Below are 12,734 nucleotides of genomic sequence, written 5' to 3'. Positions count from 1 at the left end.
ACATTATAACAATAATTTTGTATTAATATAATAGTATTACGACTTAATATTTTTAATATATTACAAAATAATAATATTTTATTATATTATAAAAATAATATTTGTTATATAAACTATTTTATAGGTTATAAAAAATTTAAACATTTGTTATTGTATTATTTATATTAAATATCAAAATGAATAATCTATAAATTAATCGTATGTTATAATAATAATTTTTAATATTATAAATAGTTAAATAACTGAAAGTACTATGTAATATTTTTTATTATTATTTTTTAATATTATATTATTAAACAAATATGAAAGTTTTATAAAATATACAATGTAGTTACTAATTACAGCAAATAGTTTTTTTTATTAAAATATTACTAGGAAAGGCTCTACTGCCCAAAACTATGCCAAACCGGGCATGTGATATGGATTGCAAGACATTTTCCTTTCTTTTTCCTTCATAAAATATATCAACGAGTAATGAGCTATAAAATGGGACAGTCCACTCTTAGATTCTTCTAACCCTCCAACATTAATGAAATATGAATTTTGATATAATTTCAATACATTAATGAAATAGGTAAGCTGATTTTTTTTATAGAAAATGCAAATATTATTGGAATTATGATATTGAAAAGTATTTAGATTTTTATCTATATTTAAGGTGCTAGCTTAATAAGTTGATAAAGTATTTAACAATTGGAGTAAATGACCAATGGTTTAGTCGCTTACCATATAACTCATTGCTCATGGAGCCTTTTATCGCATAACAATATTCTCATAAATTATGACTTGGGTTTGCGAGGGGAGCATAAGCTTCAGAGTAATCTAATGGAAGATAAAGCAAGATATACAATACAATAAAAGTAAATCTAAGCCTAGAAGTTTTGAAAATCATTGTCAATTTTAGAAATAAAAACAAGTATCTAGATTCTAAGAATGAAATTGTTGTCGCAAGGCTTCGGTCGAAGCTGATGTGATCGAGGATGGACGTCGATCCGAGAATTGGGATCCCAAAAAAAAATATACAAAAGAAGTCTACACACGTCAGAGGTTCCCTGGTGGAGAATCCTCCAATGTTTAAGTTAGTCGAAGCTTAAAAATAGTAGAAAAGAGGAAGCGGAAGAAAGGCGAGAGCATAAAGTGCATTTCTCTCTGGAGTTGGGCTTACCTCGAGAGTCTCTTTATTATCTCTTTATATAGAGGTGGAGTCGTAGGTCGGTATATCTAAACCTAGTAGGCCATTAGACTAGGCTGCAATCTATCATGCCATTAGGATAGGGGGAGTCTACCCACTAACCTGCAAACCAAAGGTTATTACTCCTGGGTGGTGGCCACATTCTAATAGTTTGTTAGGAGATTTCAATTGTTTACCCATGTGGCTGAATAAACTGACGGCTTGAGATTGGCACACAGCCAAGGCCTTGCCAAATGTATCCATATCGATGCGGGTCATGGAACCTCATCATGCATGGTCGGCAAGATCCCAACCTTAAGGTCGGTAGGCGCTCGATCCAGAGATCGGATATAAGTAGATGAAGTCATTTTGACCTAGCTCTCTATGATGGTCTTGATGTCATCGATGCAAGTTTGACCACTGGATCGGTAGTGGCACACTGATGTCCTCGATGTATGGTCGAGGATGATGTTTGGGGATCAAGTCTGATGAAGTCTGCTTCTTTATCAAAACATCCAGATGGTGTTCATCATTGGAGTTCATCTTGGTACTTCAATCGATCCGAGAAGGATATCCGAGGATTAATCCTGAGAATAATAGCTAAGATGGTATAACCCCATAATAGAAATGACAAGGAATAACAAATAACTTCTTATCTCACTACCAAAAGAATCTTATCATCATCAAGGACTCCCCAGTTGATGTCTTTGAGACACTCCATGACTAAAAAGTCAATTAACTAGCTGCGTCACTCTTTTCTAGAGTCCATCAATGCCACCCACATAATTTACTATGTAGAAAGAAAATAATAAAGTGCACCCAATAAAAAAGAAGCTTTGTTAATTTTTCAATGATCAAAAATTGAGCATGCATAGGTGCATTTATAGGCATTGTTGTCTTTTACAAAGCTAAGAACATCGAGGTAACCTCAAAGTTTAAAAGAACCAAAAAATAAAAAAAATTATATGCTAATTAGACTAAGCTACCTCACTATCCTCAGCCTTCTAAACATTGGAACCAAGGAATGCCCCAAACGTAATTTGGTATATTGACTATATTATTTTGAGATATACTATGGGTATCTCTCCTATACACGATCATAAACAATATGAAGATTGTATCGCATATAGGACTTTGATAAAAAAAAAGAAAAGGAGTTCCTATCACTATTGGATAGAATGAATAAGTGGATGCTAGTATAGTCAATGAAAGGATTGGATCATTTCAGATACTTGAAAATTGTTCATAGCTATAGTGAGGTTGGTGAAGGAGAAACTATCTTATGATGACAAGTATGCATGCAAAAATTTTAAAAATTAATACGCAGCAAAAAGAAAATTTCAGATCTAAATATCTTTAAATCTAATTAGATCTAATTTAATTAAGCATGCATGGAGATCATATTTTAATTTCAGGCATTATTATATTGACAAGATTAAGATCTAATCTCATAAAGATCTGATCTTTACTTTTATGCAGATAGTTTTTCACCACGATCTAAAATTCATGGACGTCTTCGAGTTTTTTTGAAATCGCACATACATCCGACCTCGACAGGTATCCACACAGGACTGATCTTGATTAAAAAAATACGAAAATCACTGGAGTGCTAGCTCTCTTGAAGGTCTCTCTCCCTTCAACTAAATGTGATCTTTTTCTTTCTTTTCTTCTCAAGAAACTAAGAAGAAAATCTTTTGTGGAGAGGATGGAAGAGGAAAGGAAGAAGGGATTTCTTCCTCTAAGGCATCAAGAAGAGAGAAGAAGGCTTTTAGGTGGCAAGAAGAGGAGAGGGATTGGACCAAAAATTTAGGACATCCCTTTATCCTAGCCTTATTTATAGACCCCATTCTTTTATCCATCTATCTTATCCTTTCAATTTTAAATAAAATTCAAATTTTAAAGATTTGAATCAAATTCAAACTTTAAAAATCAAATTAGAATAGAGAGATAAGAGAGAGAGGAGAGACATTCTCAGGAGGGCATGCCAATCCTTGGATGCACCCTCTCTCTCCCTTCTTATTTTTCACGCACACACAAGAGGAGGTGTGGCCCCTCTTGTGCATCCCTTCTCTTCTTAGGCATGTGGGATGAGAGAGAATCTCAGTCCAACTAGGATCTCAATTCTTAGTCCTAATTGAATTTGGTTTGAATCCAATTCAATTTCAAATTCAATTAGGCTTAGTCAAATCCAAATTTGACTAGGACTAAATCTAAAATGAATCAAATTAAATTCAATTTAATTTGTATTAAGCCTAATCTTTAATTAAGTGATTAAATCAAATAATTAATGATTATTTTAGTAATAATTGCTAATTGTTCTTCTTCTAGCTCACTATCCTTTAGTAAGTCTTCTAATGTAACTTTTACAACTCAGTTCAATCATCAATCAAAATGATAATTAGATCCATCTATGAATCAAATTCATAATTCAATTATTTAATCAAGTCAAAATCTCTTTTATGTATGACTCCGTAAGTTTTATTTTGTTTGATAGTAAGATATATCATGATCTCCATCATAAATATCATTGAAACTCTTTTTAATAGATTGGATCAATTTCAACTTATCTAATGAGAATTATTAACCATCAATTAATTCTCATAGATTTTATAATTCACTAATGACGTCTAGCAGTATGTAGTGAAAAGTCAGTAGAATGAAAGAGTCTGAACCTTTAGGTGCAGTTAATGTATGATTGAGTTCTTCTATCGTGAGTCTTAACAAGATGGAGATTATAAAAAAAATTATCAAATTCTATTATCTGTTATATGTAAGATTTAATCTGCTCGAGTCCATATCGTAAAATCTCATGAAAACTCTGAAAGATGTCACACATCAAGGAACATGCATGCAGAAATCAGAACATACAGTAAAATTTTTTTTTTGATCTAGATTAAATACTTTAATCTATCTAACATGCATTAAGTAGATCTAATCTACGGACAAATAGGATCGATCACATGCATTTTAAGATGCTGAAAAATCAGATTTAAATAAAAATCAAAAAAACTCGAAGATCCAATTCCATACTTTTGTGTGGATAATCTTTCATCGTAATCTGATGATCGTGATAATTTGATGAGATTTCTGTAGAGCTGCATACACGTTCAGCCTCTATGAACATTCACATGAAGTCCTCGATCTGATCAGAGACTTGTGACTTCACTAGGGTGTTAGCTCCCTTGCAGAAGTTGTCTCCTGATGGTTAATGCTGATTTTCTCCATCTTTTTCTCTCAGACCCTCTCAAAGATGATGGAGAACCAGAGGAGGGAGAAGATGTGGAGGAGAAAAAAGAAATCTTATAAGAAAATCCTTTTCTCTCTTCTTTTTTTCTCTTCCCAAAATCTTAGATGAAACCCTAGGATCTACACGCCCACAAGAGGAGATGCCTCCCCTCAATTTTCATGCACATAAAAGATCTCCTACCCCTCTCAAGGATGTCATGCCCCACACCTGATTTCTCATGATGAAGAATCAGATTTAATGCCAAAAAGAACCTTTCTTTTATGGTTGGCGTCCAAAGGGAGTTAGGATGAGACCAAACTCATCCAAGATGAGGATCAGGTTTCAAACTTGAATTCAAAACAAGTTTGAATTCAAATTTAAACCAAAGTTGATCTATATCCAAGGTGTGGATGAGAGGGGCGACAACACCTTGTTGGAGTGCAAATTCCTCATGCCAATTTAGATTCTTGGTTGATTCAATTTGGTCCTAAACCAAATCTGATTTGGTTAGAGTCAAAGAGAGAAAAGAACCTAAACTAATTAGGAACCCAATCTCCTTAATAAAATTCTAATCTAATTAAAAATTAATTGAACCCAAATCCTAATCAAATTAGGAATTAGTCTTTCTTGCACTTGGGTTATCTCGTAACTCAATCAAGCTTGATCTAATCAAACCCAATTCAAGTTGGATCGACTCTAATTCAATTAGACTAGATCTAAATTTTATTGCTCAATCAAATTGAGCTAATTAGCAATTCAATTACTAATTAATCCTCATATGATTCATGAACTCTTAACAAATTATTTTATTGCAACTCTTGCACTAGATTAATCATCAATAATATTGACAATTAGACTCAATAGTGATTCATAATCGCTAATCAACCATCTGATCAGATAAAGATTACTTTTGTGTGTGACTCCATAGGTCTATTCTATCTGGTAGTGAGATATACTGTGATCTCCATCATAATATCATCGAAACTCTTTTCGATGGATTGAAACGATTCCAACTCTACCCATCAAGGATCATCGATCATCAAGACGACGCTCGACAAATCTCACAATTCACCAGTGACATCTAGCAGTATGTAGCAGCAATCTAGCAGAATAAAATATTGAACCTCTAAATATAGTTACCGTGTAGTTTGATTCTTCTATCATGAGTTCCGACAAGACACAGGTCAAGGATAACTCATCAAACCCATTCGTCCATCATATGTCAGATTTACTCGACTCGAGTCCATGTGAAATCTTATGAAAACTCATTTTCATCATTCACCTACCATGGCCATGAATTTTAAAACTCAATCTCATGAACTGCATAGGATCTCTCCCTATCTATCAGGATTGACAAATCCTATCTTGGTGCATATCATATTCCTACAATGGATCTAAAGCTATCAATTTGGGTTAGGTTCGTTAGGTTGGCCTACCCCATCATGTAAATGAGGTGGGTTGGGTTCATGTTTTAGCAATCTATTTAAAAGTAGATTAAATGATCCATCTCATTTGGATTGGCGGTCGGGGTGGGTTGGGGCGGGCTGGCCCACCTCCTTTTTTTTTTGAGTTTCGAAATTACTGACCCTCAAATGGGCCAATTTGAAATCAGATCCCCTTATCCCCTTTCAACTACGTGAGAAAAAGAGGAGAGACTGAGAGAGCTCCCTAGCATCCGCATCGCGGCCCTTGGCCCCCCCTCCTCCCCCCACTCCCTGGCAAGTGCATCTTGACCCCTCATGAGCTCCTTAGCGCTCCATGATGCCCACATTCCGAAGTCCCCCACCACCTTTCCTCCTCACCCCGACGCCCACATCTCGACCCCACGTGAGCTCCTCTGCACTCTTCGGCACTCGTATCCTGCCCTCCCTCTTCCCCCACTCCCCGATGAGCTCCTTCTCCCTGATGCCATGCTTCCCCTCTCCCCCTACTCCCCGATGAGCTCCTCCGCCCCGACGCCCACACCCCGGTCCCCATGACTTCTCTTGTGGTCGCATGCACCCCACCCCTTGCCCCAACGCCCGCACCCCTCCATACCTTCTGCACCCCTTCCCCATAATGCCCCCCACAGCTGCCACGCTCACATCCTCCCGCCCCCTTCCCCACTCCCCGATGGGCTTCCATAGGTTTACAAGTTTTTTTTTGGAAATTTTGGCAGGTTGGCCTGTTTAACCCGCAGCTCATGGCGAGTTGGGTTGGATTGGGTTTTTCTAACCTATCAGTTAAATGGGCCAGCCCGCCTCATCCTGTTTAAAGGTGGGTCGGCCCATCTTGATAGCCCTAAATGGACCTACTGCAGCCAACATACACCGCAAGGTTATAATGGCTAGATAACCAAGTGATTGTATAGTCAAACTATAGTAACCCCACTATGAACAGTTGAGGCATTATAGGTCAAAGAACTATCTATACAATTGCAACATGGAGTAAGTCACTGACGAGTGGGTAGCCATCCAAATGATTTCTCGTGTTGGTCACACTTAGTATCCTTGATCTCTATCAAACACCTATACTTTCATTTCAGTATCTCCATACTATCAACTCGAGACTTGTCTACACATGAAGGAAAGCGATCCGTGCACCTGATTTATCCGGATCAGTCACCATCTCTGTGATGATCCATCGATCGGAAGCATTTAGGAATTAACCACTAATGACACGTGTCTCAAATTCTCAACTCTTCATCCATTAATTCTTTGGATGATTCATGAATACAATTTAAAAACAACATGAATAAAAAATAATTCAAATTTATTTATTTTAAAATTTTAATTATAAAATTATGCTCCTAGAATATATACATATGTCAGCTAATCTAGCTTCTAGGGCATACATCTAACAATCTCCTACTTGACATAAAACCAATTGGCCATGAACCTAAGCCCCATCCTCTCAAGGTGAGCTTCAGTCTTTTGTTGGCTTAGTGGCTTTATCAGTAGGTCAGCCACATTCTCTATGGAGTCGACTCTCTGCATCTTGATGAACTTCTTCTCGAAGTATTTATGAATTAAATGAAATCATCGCTCGATGTGCTTGAATTTTTGGTGGGATCGATTCCTTAGCAAGCGCTATGGCACCATTGTTGTCGTAGAAGAATGGAATGGCATCTGATGGCATTACATCCAGCTCTGTAATGAACTTCTTGAACTAAAATCTTTCCTTAACAGCCTTCGACATGACGATATACTCTATCTCCATGATGGAATCTACAATGATCAGTTGTTTGAAACTCTTCCAACTAACCACACTACCATTACACAGGAATACAAAATTAGAAATAGATTTTTTATCATAAATATCAAACATAAAGTTTGAGTCGGTGTATCTCTGTACCCGTAAGTCTCCTCCTTCAAAGATCAAGAAGAGATCCTTAGTCCTTCTCAAGTACTTAAGGTTATTCTTCACAGCAATCCGATATTTCTCGTTTGGATTCGACTGATATCTACTTGTGACACTCATAGCAAGAGCAATATTAGGTCGGATACATAGCATAGCATATATAACGCTCTCTATAGCAGAAGCATAAGGAATCTTGCTCATACGTTGAATCTCCTCAAGTGTGCTAAGGCACATCTTCTTGGAGAGATGAACTCTAGGTCTGAAGGGCAACAGATCCCTCTTGGAGTTTTTCATACTGAACCACTTCAGTACTTTCTCTATGTATAATTACTGTGAAAAATCTAGCATCCTTTTAGATCTATCTCTATAGATTTTTATTCTTAGAATATAGGATACTTCTCCAAAATTTTTCATGGACAACTCTTTAGACAACCAAATTTTCACAGAAGTCATCATAGAAATATCATTCTCAATTAAGAGGATATCATCCATATACAATATAAGGAATATGACAGTCCTCCCATTGATCTTCTTAAATATGTACAGTTCCTCCTCATTCTTGATGAAACCAAATAATTTGATCACATCATTGAATCAAGTATTCCAACTTTGAGATGCTTGCTTTAGTCCATAGATGGACCTTTACAGTTTGCAGATCTTGTGATCTCCATCACTAGAAGTGAAATCCAGAGGCTACTCTATATAGATATCTTTCTCAAGATATCTATTCAAGAAGATAATTTTGACATCCATCTGCCATATCTCATAGTCATGAGCTGCTGTAACAGCAAGCAGTATTTGAATAGACTTCAGCATAGTTATTGATGAAAAGGTATCCTAATAGTCAATACCTTTGTGCTGACTATAACCTTTAGCTATAAGCCTCGCTTTAAAGATCTCCACCTTTTCATCCGAATTGATCTTTCTCTTAAAGATCCATTTACATCCAATTGAAACTATTCTTGCTGGTGGATCTACTAAGGTCCAAATTTGGTTGATATGTATTGAGTCAATCTCTGACGTTATCACTTCCAATCATTTTTCGGAGTTGATGTCTGACATCACCTCATCATAGATTTTAGGATCATCAACATGGTCTACATCACCCATTAGGAATATTTTCTCTACATCCTCTTCCAGCATACCCATGTATCTTTCAGAAGGATGTGTGATCCTATTGGATCTACGAGGTGGAATGGGTTTCACAGGCTCTATGACTTGTTGCTTTTTAGAGACATTCTCTTTGAGTTGAATTTTTCTCTCATTACCTCCATCTTGGATACAATCTCTTTTCAAAAATTTAGCATGCCGACTCACAATCACATTGTGATCCTTTGAGAGGTAAAAATATTACTCCAAATATTTTTTTAGGTACTCTATAAAATGAGCTCTTATAGATCTAACCTCTAACTTATCCGTTTGTTGTCATTTGACATAGGCCGGACATCTCTAAATTCTGAGGTAACTAAAATTCAACTTCTTACCATACCATATCTCATATGGTGTGGTAGGAATAGATTTAGAGAAAATCCTATTAAGTCATTAACAGTCAGTAAAGCATATCCCCAAAGAAATAAAGGGAGGTCAATGAAGCTCATCATGGATCGAACCATATTCAATAGGGTCCGATTTCTCTGTTCTAAAACTTCGTTGAGCTGAGGTATTTCAGATGAAGTCCATTGAGAGACTATACTATTTTCTTTGAAATAATCGAGAAATATCTCACTCAGATATTCTCCTCTTCGATCCAATCGAAGTACCTTATATTATTTTTTAATTTGCTTCTCCACCTCAAATCTGATTTTTTTGAACTTTTCAAAGGATTCAGATTTATGTCTCATAAGAAATACATACCTATACTGTAAAAAAATATTGATAAAAGTAATGAAGTAGAGATAATCTTCTTTAACCGACACATCAAATGGACCGCACACATCATTATGTACCAGAGCCAGTATCTCAGTGGTCCTTGTTCCTGTCCTATAAAAAGTAGCTTGATCATTTTTTTTTGAAGTCAGGACTTACAGACTGAAATTGACTTATCCAAGAACGAGTCTAAAAGACCATCTTTTACTTGTCTGTTAATCTTTTCTTCTCCGATATGACCTAACCTAAGGTGTCACATATACTTTAGGTTAATCTCATCTCTAGATCTCTTAGATCCAGCAGTACTCACAATTTGCTCGAATAAATTGACTAATTCATCTGCATCAACATACAAATGATAGAGACTATTGATTAAGTAACCATGTGCAATCATTTTATTTTCAAAATAAATAGTACAATGATCTTTATTGAAACTAATTTCATAATCATCTTATGCTAAGCATAAAGTAGAAATCAAATTTTTGCTTACATTAGGTACACAGTAACGGTCTCTTCGTTTTAAACAAAAACTAGACAGTAATCAAAGAGGATAGATCCCTACGGTCACAGTAGCAACTCTTGTTCCGTTGCCTACTCATAGGGTCATCTATCCTAGCCTCAACTTTTTATATTCCTTAAGATCCTACATTAAAGTACACAAGTGTACACTAGAACCAGAGTCTATTATCTAACTGGTAGTGAAGAAACCATTAGGTTAGTCTCGATCATGAGCAGATCCAACATACCTTCTAAAAGTATCTCTTGAACTCTTCAAGGTCTTTATTGGCATTTCCTGATCTAAGACACAATCTAGCTTCTTATAACTCAAAACACTTTTCAAGTCCCTTAGCCAATCCTTATAGTTGGTGTTGGAAAATATAGACAATTTCATGCATATATTTTAAAACTTTTTGAAATAAAATATAGTGAAAGATAATTAGATTAATCATATTAACCTAACATGTACATGATCAGATCATTAAATCAATTTACTCTAGGATCTATGATATGATATATTGCATATAAAATCTGAAAAAATTCAAACGATAAAATCTGCATGCATGGATGTAAGCAATAGATCAAATCTGTACCTATCCGAGTTCAGAACTTAATACTTGAGTGTGGGTCGACAATTGTCACTATTGAGATATGTGGTAAAGGAGATCCTTGATGGTTGCTCACAGCTGCACACACGTCCGTTCTCTACAGGAAGTCCACTCAAAATTTTAATCGATCAGTCTTCTCGGGAATGCTAGCTCACACGAAGACCTTCTCTTTGGCTAATCTGGATCCTTTCTTCAAATCTTTAGAATCTTTTCAGATGTTAAAGATGGACTTCTGGAGGAGATGAAGTGGTAGAAGAAAGATGGAGAGGAGACTATCTTCACTTTTCTTTTTCTCTCTTCCCAAAAGCTTAGGACCAAAACTCTAGAAACTAGGTTTTGCACACCCAAAGAGAAGAGGACCTTCCTTTATTTTTTCATGCTAAGAACTCACGCCCCAAGCCTCCCATGTGAAGAGCACTCTCTCTTCTTTCTTACATGCAAAAAATAAAACCAGTTTTATTGGCGTGTAATGAGGTAGGGATGAAGAGTCCTAAGGATCTTGGACTCTACCATATATTATCATCCTTCCACAAATTTCATGCCCCAAAAAAAAATGGGATGCCCTCTTAATGTTATCCATGGTAAATCAAATTCCTATTTGATTTTCTACACTAAAAACATCCTCAAAATGTCGCACAAAATCAAGAGAATAAAGGGTGTGGCGTGTGGGCTTGTAGATAATGTCAAACATTATCTATATGGCAATCACTTCAAATCTAATTTCAACCTTCCATATAAAACCAGATAATGCCCATATTTGAATGTGAGAAAGAGAGGGTGGAGGACTTCTTTGGCATGGAGAACTCTCATGCAAAGTTCTTTTGTGTGTGGAGAAAAGTGGTGTCCAATCTTGGTGGCACATAGGAGAAGAGTCCAATGCAATATAGACTCTTAATTTTCTTATTTGAATCCAAACCAAATCACATCTGATTTAATTCAAATAAAATAAAATTTAATCTAATTAGATTTATAAATTTTTAATCAAATTTTAATTAAATTAAAAATTGATTGAAGCAAAATTTTGATCAAATCAGGGATAATTCTTTCTTAGAATTAGGTCATCTCATAACCTAATTGGGTAAAACCTAATTAAATCTAATTCAATTAGATTTTATTTAATCTTTTTTTTTCAATCAAATTGAGCTAATCAATAATCTAATTACTAATTAATCTTCTATTAATTCACTAACATTTGGTGAATAAATTTATTATAATTTTTGCATATAGTTAATCATCAATCGAATTGATGATTAAGCCTTTGAATAATTCTCAATCGTTAATTAACCACATGATCAGTCAGAAATTTTTTTTGAATGTGATTCCATAGGTTCGAACCTAAATCGATAGTATAGAAATAAATTTTTGAACCAATCGATGAAACCATCTAGCAATGAGATCTGACGTTCGGATAGGTTGAATGATGGCGAAGCAACACTCAAAAACCTACTGGCGTATGGTTACTGTATAATTCATTCCTTTGATCCTAATGCTCGAGGACGATCTAGAATTTAACTGTCAATCCTAGATAAATCATCCACATTGTATTTCAATTTTTCAAATCCATCACATGGATTATCGGAGCTCAGATTTTGCTAAATTGAAATATATTGGTACATTACTCTTACTAATTTGGAGGGATCAATCCCATCTTGACTCATACACCAACTTAATAAGTACTTGACTGCACCCAGAAACCTTCCGTTATTGAATTAAAAATTTAGTTAGTTCGGCATCAAAGTATAGTGAGTTGCTTGCAAGTCACCGTAGTGATCTCAGGTCGGAGAGACACTTATACCCATACCCTTTGTGAGCTACTCTTGACAGCAGAGTGCTCCGTAGTTGGTCAAGTTCAGTGACGATGTACTCCTATATCTCACCTACATGCCATACCAGTGTCTCCACACCATTTGATTACCAGGACTACCAACGTATATGGCACACAACGATTTACACTTGATATCGCTATCGTCCTAGTAATAGTATATCATTTGGTTGCAAACCAGTTTAAGGACTACACAATAAATCC

The sequence above is a fragment of the Elaeis guineensis genome, chromosome 2 (assembly GCF_000442705.2).
Source record: "Elaeis guineensis isolate ETL-2024a chromosome 2, EG11, whole genome shotgun sequence".
Lineage (NCBI taxonomy): Eukaryota > Viridiplantae > Streptophyta > Magnoliopsida > Arecales > Arecaceae > Elaeis > Elaeis guineensis.
Note: the sequence above shows the minus strand (reverse complement) of the source record.